This window comes from Corvus kubaryi, unplaced genomic scaffold, assembly GCF_017639235.1.
Source record: "Corvus kubaryi isolate FWS band 111438036 unplaced genomic scaffold, C.kubaryi_AGA036_p1.0 37284, whole genome shotgun sequence".
Taxonomy (NCBI): domain Eukaryota; kingdom Metazoa; phylum Chordata; class Aves; order Passeriformes; family Corvidae; genus Corvus; species Corvus kubaryi.
Window position 1 is genome coordinate 1139500 of NW_024581088.1, and position 7577 is coordinate 1147076.

The following is a 7577-nucleotide window of genomic DNA, read 5'->3' on the forward strand; positions in this document are numbered from 1 at the left end:
CAGCACAGCTCCCAGTGCCCTCCCCAGAGCCAGCACAGCTCCCAGTGCTCTTCCAGAGCCAGCACAGCTCCCAGTGCCCTTCCCAGGGCTCAGCCTCCCTGTCTAAGCAGAGCAGCAACAGCTTTGTGCTGGCCTCAGAAGGGATTTGGGGAGGGCTGTGGTGGATACCCCGGCACATCCAGGTGTGACATCCCCCACTGTAATGGACCCTTTGTTGGTAGCATGAAAATGCAAATGGATCTCGGTCAATTCATCCCCTTCTTGATCGGCAGTGAATCGATGTGTTTGCATTAGTTATCACAATTAAACGATCACAGACCTTCAGAAAACACTCAGGTTTTGTGGCAGAGCAGCCTCACGGGCCCTCCCCTAAACAAAAGCCCACCCCAGCCACGGCAGGCAGAACATACTTGAAACTGCCCTGCTTGGGATGACCCAAGCCCCGGGGACAGGAGCACCTTCAGTGCCAGCTCCATGAGGAGCCACCCTTGCCCTGCACAGCCACAGCCACCTCTGCCCCCTCCTGCTGGGCCCAGTCCTGCTCATGTCTCCCCACATATGACAGGGAAGGGTTGGCTGAGCTGGTCCTGGGAAAGCTCATCCACCGCTGCAGCTTGGCCAGCTTTGAGCTGGAAGGGAGGAATCGGAGGGAAGGTGTGAAATCCTGCCTTGGTTCTTCCCCTGAGCACCCTGACAAGTTCTTTCTGTGCTCTTTAACCCTGTCTCCTCCTTTTCCAGCCCCTGGTGTCCCGAGGCACAGCCAGGATGGAGCTGTCACAGCACAGGATGGCTCCTGCTGCACTGCCAGTCCCACCCCAGCTGGGGCCTGCTCAAGGTACTGCAACAGCAGGGATTTTTCTTTTAGGCACATTTTAAACTTCAGCATCTGCTGCAGCGTTTTCCAAATGTTCTAATCTCCATCTCCATGCCCTGTGCATTATTCCAGTGGAGAAGATCCTTCGGAAACTCCTCCAGATTAGATTACTGTGCCCCATTTAAGAACTTTTTAATCCCCCTCTTCCCAGACACTGTGAAATAACTCCTGGGTCGGTGCCACAGGTACCAGGGTGAAAACCTGGCCTGAGGAGTTTTCCAGGTTCCTTAGAGCATGGAGGAGGTGGGATCATCCTTTGTGTGACGCTGAGATGGATCAGGAGACAAATTCCTTCTGGTCACGCAGTAAGCAGCACACAAGGACCTGAACTGTGCTCGGGGTCTCTCAGAACAAAGGCTGGTGACAAACTGGAGGCTTTTGAAGCTCAATCTCTACTTTTACTGATCAAAGACTTCCAATAAAGCTCTACCAGAGGAGCTGAATCAGGAGAGCTGAGCAGCACAGGCACACTGCCAAGCAGGGAGGGATAGACCTTAAGGAATTCTGACAGGCAATAAAAGCCCTGCTTTCCTGAGCAGTCAGATCCCTGGGGGGAATTAAACTGTGCTGGATATTGGTGCAAACAGTCATTTCTGCACGAGCTGCATCCCGAGGCTTGGATCAAAGCAAACCAAGCCACCTCTGCAGGGGTCATGGACTCAGCTCATTGATTTATTCACAAGGTTTAGGACCTGATATTACTTATTTTGTGTGAAACGTGCAGAACAGAGACTGTGGGAAAACCAGACAGGAAAACCTTCCTGCATTTATCTGACAGGACTCTGTTTACTCCTTGGATAGTGCCGGGCTTTCTCTCCTTCTGTTCTGTGTGGAAGTCTCCCTAAATATCAAATACATTTTAAAAATTTCAGTTCTAAGTCCACAACTGCATAGTCATTATTTAAGGTCACCCAACATCCATTTCTTTCTATTTCCGTAACACAGCCCTTTCAAAAAATCACTAATTAATACATCCCTCAATAATAAAAAAATAAAAAAATAAATATAAATGATAAATAAACGATGCCCTGACTCCCTGACTCGGCCCTGCCAGCCTGGTTAGCAGCACCAAATCTCCCCCAGGCCTCATCTTTTCCCTGCCTCCTCCTGTCCTGGATCTCCCAATTAGGGATAAGAGCAGTGGAAGGGATCCAGCCCCCCAGTGCAGTCAGACTGTCACCCAAAGTGTTACTACAGGGCCATAAAGGAGCTCCTCTGGAATTCTTCTTCCCAAGGGAGCCTGTTGATAAAAACAGCGACTGTTTCCATTTATTTCTCCGTGTCCATTCACAGGAGCTCACACACTCAGAGATTTGATTCGAACAGAAGGGATTCATTGCCATTCCCTGGAAAAGAATCTCAAAACCCACCAAGAACAGGAAAATGGTTATTGTTTAATCAGACATTTCCAGGAAGATCATTCTCACAGATCATTTCTCACACGGGGAAAAGGCATTTCCTCAGCCCTTCCCCTTCCCGCAGCTCCATGACTGGGGAGGGCTGAGGAGCAGGCAGGGAAGGGAATCAGGCTGCTGGGGAGGAGAATTGCTCTCCCTTCTTTCAGGTAGAGCCAGAGAGCAGAGAGTGCAGGGACAGGCATGGATTTCTTATCATGGATTCCTCACCCAGGGAATCCAAGGCAGGTTGGATGGGGCTTGGAGCAGCCTGGGACAGTGGAAGGTGTCCCTGCCACGGCAGGGGGTGGGAAGAGGGCGGTTTTAAGGTCCTTCCCCACCCAAACTGGTCTGGGATTCTGGATTCTCCCACATCAGCAGCTCTCTGTGACCCAGCAGCTCCTGGGGAGCAGCTGGGGGGTGGGCAGTGAGAGCCATGGGAAGAGGATGGGGAGTGAGAGCTTCCAGAGAAGGAACAAACAGGGAAAAACGGACAAAGCGGGAGCCCAGGTGGTGTGGGTGGAGCTGCACAGCACCCTTGGGAGAGCACCCCTGGCACAGCACCCCTGGCAGCTCCTGGGTGTCTGGCCAGGCTCTGCCTCCCCAGTGAAGCCATTCACAGAAGGACCCCCAGCCCATCTGCAGGACCTTGGTGACACCAACCCCCCGAGGCAACAAGCGCTGGGTTCTGGAGCAGGGCACAAACGCAGCAGGGCACTGGGAACAGTGGGACAACAGCCTGGGGGACAGAGTGGCTTTGCCAGCAGATGTGATGTCCCCAGAAAGCAGCGAGCCTAAAGCTCTTTGTGATGTCACCCTCTCACCTGGCCAAGTTCCTGGTGCAAACCTTTCTAGAGATTTCTCCCTGTGAGGCCCACAGAGGGGACATTCCTGTCCCCTCTCTCAGCTGGACCAATCTTTTGGAAGTCACCATGGGCCAGAACAAGGCTGGCTGGGGGTCTCTGAAGGAATTTTGTGAGGGACCAGCGAAGGCCAAGACCAAGGCCCAGAGGAGCCTCCTGCCCTGGTGGGATGGGTGCTCTGCACACCCCCAGCCTTTCCCACTCTGCAGCGGGAGAAAGGCTGTGGGAACAGGCACTGGGAAAAGGACAAGGGCAGGAGGCTTGGACATCCCCCATACAGCAAACAGGGCCAGACTGTGCCCTTACTTTGGTCTGAGAGGCTGGGAAAGGTGGGAGCTCCTGATGTCCCTGTCACCAGATTAATTCATTCTGCCACGTTTGCCATCTCGTCTGTGGAAATCATTCCGGTATAAACGGCTTGGAATTCCCCAATGAATAAAGAAATGAAAAATGAAGCACCAGGTCCTTCCACACAGGAGGATGGGGGTCACCCAGCCCCTTCCAAATTCTGCCTCATCTCAAGCAGAATTCCATCTTGCTCTGAGCCCCCGTCAAGCTGTGCTCCTGTCTCTCCCCAGCACTCCCAGTCACTCACACGTCTTGAGCCGACTTTCATTAAATTGAGATTAAAAGGACTTTCTCCACAGACAAAATCATAAAATGGAAAATGTCTCATTTCAGCTTTTCCCTCCAAATCCGAGCCTTGCCATTCAAGGGCACCCAGCACTAATAACTTCCCTGCTGAAGCAGCTCCTTCTGTTTGATTCCTTTCAAACACACAACAGAAGCTCCAAATCCCAGAGCGGTGGCACAGGACTCGTCCTCACGCACAGATTTACAGCCACACGTGCTCAGACCCCAGGGAAGGGCTGGGGCTGGCTCAGGGCAGGGTTAGGTTGGATTTTGGGAAAGGTTCTTTTCCCCCAGAGGGTGCTGGGCACTGCCCAGGCTCCCCAGGGAATGGGCACGGCCCCAAGGTTGCCAGAGCTCCAGGAGTTCCCAGGGATGCCCAGGATGGGGTTGTTGGGGGGTCTGTGCAGGGCCAGGGGCTGGATCCATGATCCCTATGGGTTCCTTCCCACTCGGGACATTCCATTATCCTATAATTTAGTTTGTGAGACTCCACTGCACCCTGAAAACAAAGGACATGAACATCTCTGCTCTGGTCTCACACTTTTCCCTGGCAGGGATTTGCTGTGAATTCAGACTGCCCATGTCTGAAAAACAGAGATGAGTCAAAAGCATCTAAAAGCTTTATCTTCAAAAATCTGGAAAGTGGTGGTTCCAGTGAAATTCTGCCAGAAAGGAAAGGGAGCTTTTCAACAGAATGGATGGAGCTGCATTTAGAGCTCGTTGGAATGGAGGGTGTCTGCATGCCTGGGTTTGTGTGAAGTTCAAAACTCGAAATAATTGATAAGAAAAATAAAAGTGGAGCAAAATTTCAGATTTAATGCAACCAAACATCCTCATCAACTCTACATTTCTGAGCTGCAGTTTTGGAAACTTCTCAGGCTTTTTGCTGAAATGCATTTGCAAACCCAAATAGAAATGATGCGTTTTGGAAAAGCAGAATGTAGAAAGCGAACAAGGCAGAGGAAAAGGGACAATGAGCAATGCTGTGTCCTCAGGTCACACCAAAGTTGTGACTCATTCCTTGCTCATTTGTTTAGATTTCAACACTAATTGTTATTAGTTCCTAATTCATCAGCATCCCTGGGCTTGGCACGAGCGTAAAATGACAAATATAGAAATTTCCTGTGAACACACAAAACCAGAAGAGATGGGAACGAAGCAGAAAATCAGAAGATCCCACTTTGATTGCTCCCAGATTTATCCCTAAATTTTTCTGCTGGAGAAAGTGCTCTTTGCTGCAGCTTCAGGGGTGGCTTTGCTGCATCCCTCTGCTCCCTCAAAGTCACACAGGAGACAAACTTCTCCAGCACTGCTCACATTTTGCAAGCCATGCCAGCACATTAAGGTTATTCTATTTTATTTGTTTGATTTTATTTTCCCTGTGAGTCACCAGGCAGCCTTAAAGTCACTGCAGGACTTAAAGCAATGAAAAGCCTTCAACCAAATTCCCTTTAAAATGAGACCTGGGCCATGTTCTGGCTCTGCTTCAAATTACACTTCCAAAGTGCGAGCCATGTTCCTGAAGGCAAATGGAAACACTTCCATCCCCTCCAAAAGCCCTGGGCACCATCCCAGTCCCTGAACTTGGCAGTGCCAATGCCATCAGCACCCCCCACCAGGGCTGGCACTCCTGGCACAAAACGCTGGCAAAAGTTTTGTTTAATTAAAAAGCTGCATTCAGGTGCGAAAGGAGCTGCTCCTCCGAGGCCCTGGAGCTGGAAACGCCTCTCAGCTCTTCACTGGTTTAACTGGAGGCTGCTCACTGATCTCCCCTGGAAGGGAGCCCTGCCAAGCACAGTTATCCACATCCTGCTGGAGCAGGGATAAATCCTGCCTGGAGCTCACATCTTCCTCACTGCCATGGACAGCTCAGACAGGCTGGGGTTCTCCTGCTGCTCCCTGGAATTTCGGGGTGTTCCAAGCCTTCTGTCTGAGGGTACAGACTCCTTCCACCACCTAATGGTTCCCCTGGGTTTTTAATGGGGAGTTTCTTGCTGAAAGCACCAGGACAGAGTAGCTGAGTTTCTGTTTCCAGCCCAGCTCAGAGCCCAGGGAGCTGCTGGGAAACAAAGGCTGAGGTGTGATGTCCCCAAAGCTGCCCCAACCCGGGGAGCACAGCACAGGCACAACACACACAGCCCCTGTACCAGTGTTCAGGGATAATGGGGCTTTGTGTGTGCTCAGCAGGCATTTAATAACTCACCTTGTTCTCATTTGCTCTCTGCTGTCTGTCATGGTTTGGGTGCTTTTAAACGTCTGCAGAGCTATTTAGAATTACTCATCCTTCTGCAGCATGAAATGAGAATCTGAGCTCCAACTGCTGGGACAGAGCTTGTCACTGATGGGTTTCATCTCCTCTAATTACTGCTGAGACAGATGTCTCCAGCACAGAGCCGTGACTCAGCTTCCCAGGGACCCACACTCCTGTGCTCCAGAAAAAAAACAGGAGGAAAAAACTTCTCTTTGTACTTTGAACTGCCAGAGGGCAGGGATAGGTGGGATTTTGGGAAGGAATTGTCCCCTGAGCGGGTGGGCAGGCCCTGGCACAGGGTGCCCAGAGCAGCTGGGGCTGCCCCTGGATCCCTGGCAGTGGCCAAGGCCAGGCTGGACATTGGGGCTGGGAGCAGCCTGGGACAGTGGGAGGTGTCCCTGCCCTGGCAGGGGTGGAATGGGATGGGCTTTAAGGCCCTTCAAACCCAAAGCACTCCAGGATTCCATGAGGGTGTTTGGGGTGCTGTGCTGCCTAAACCCCAGCCTTTGTCCTGAGCTTTGTTCTGCCCAGGAGTCCAAGCCCAGCCTGGCTTCAGCGAGGTCCCAGCAGCAATCCCATGGACAAGGCTCTGCCCAGTCAGGGCCGACCCACCAGGCACCAGCAACTCCCTCTCCTTGAAAACACGATCTGGAAATTCCTTTTCATCCTCACCAGTCCCAGACAAAGACACCAGAGCAGAACACAAGCACAGGCACTGCGCTGCTGGAGCTTGTCCAGTCTGCCCACTGCTGGGATTTACTGGGAGCACTGGGAGGACACACACAGGCTGAACTGTGGACACTGCCCACCAGACACACAACCACAGCAGCAGTGAACCCTACGTGGTGGCAATCAGCCTCACAGCAGCTGATTGAACTTCCCCTCAGCTCCACACATGCAGGACAGAGGCAGGATTCCACTCCACCTGCCTTAAAAGCAGATTTTGCTGGGTCCCACATGTGCTGCTCAAAGCACAGCAATCCTTGGTGCTGCCAATGGCATCGTGTGACGGTGGCAGAGGGACTTGGGCCTAGTCCCAGACCTGTAAAATCCCTTCAAATGAACTAATAGCAGATGTCAAACAAATGGGGGATTCAAAGGCAGCATTTAATTTCTTCATTGTCAGGGGTCACAGCCCACATCATCTGCAATCCATAATTAAGGGGTGTTCAACTCCCTCCAAAAGGCAGCAGCAATTACTCAGGACAATGAAACTGTAGTTGCTGTTTTTCTCAAAAGTGCTTTGCTTTGCCCAAACCCCATTGTTGTATCTCATTTTCACACTGGTCGTGTTTCCCCTTTTCTGCATTTTCTAAATGAAAACCAAACCTCAGAGTTTTCACACCCCGAAAAAGGAAAAGAAAGCTGAAAACAATTCTTTTTCTCATTTTCCCTTCCTGTTCTGGAAATAAAGCATTTTAAACAGCCAGAGGGCAGGGATGGATGGGATATGGGGAAGGAATTGTTCCCTGGGAAGGTGGGCAGGCCCTGGCACAGGGTGCCCAGAGCAGCTGGGGCTGCCCCTGGATCCCTGGCAGTGCCCAAGGCCAGGCTGGACATTG

At 51.6% G+C, this 7577-nt stretch overlaps 1 protein-coding gene across 1 annotated transcript in view; it reads right to left on the bottom strand.

Annotated features, from left to right (window-relative positions):
- The window catches only part of LOC121663526 (polypeptide N-acetylgalactosaminyltransferase 17), a 31005-nt gene extending 25473 nt beyond the window's left edge, over positions 1 to 5532 (bottom strand). Inside the window, exon 1 of the mRNA XM_042025869.1 lies at positions 5528 to 5532. The gene's annotated coding sequence lies outside the window, so the exon portion shown is untranslated. The remainder of the gene's footprint in view (positions 1 to 5527) is intronic.
- Between the last annotated feature and the right edge of the window lie 2045 nt (positions 5533 to 7577).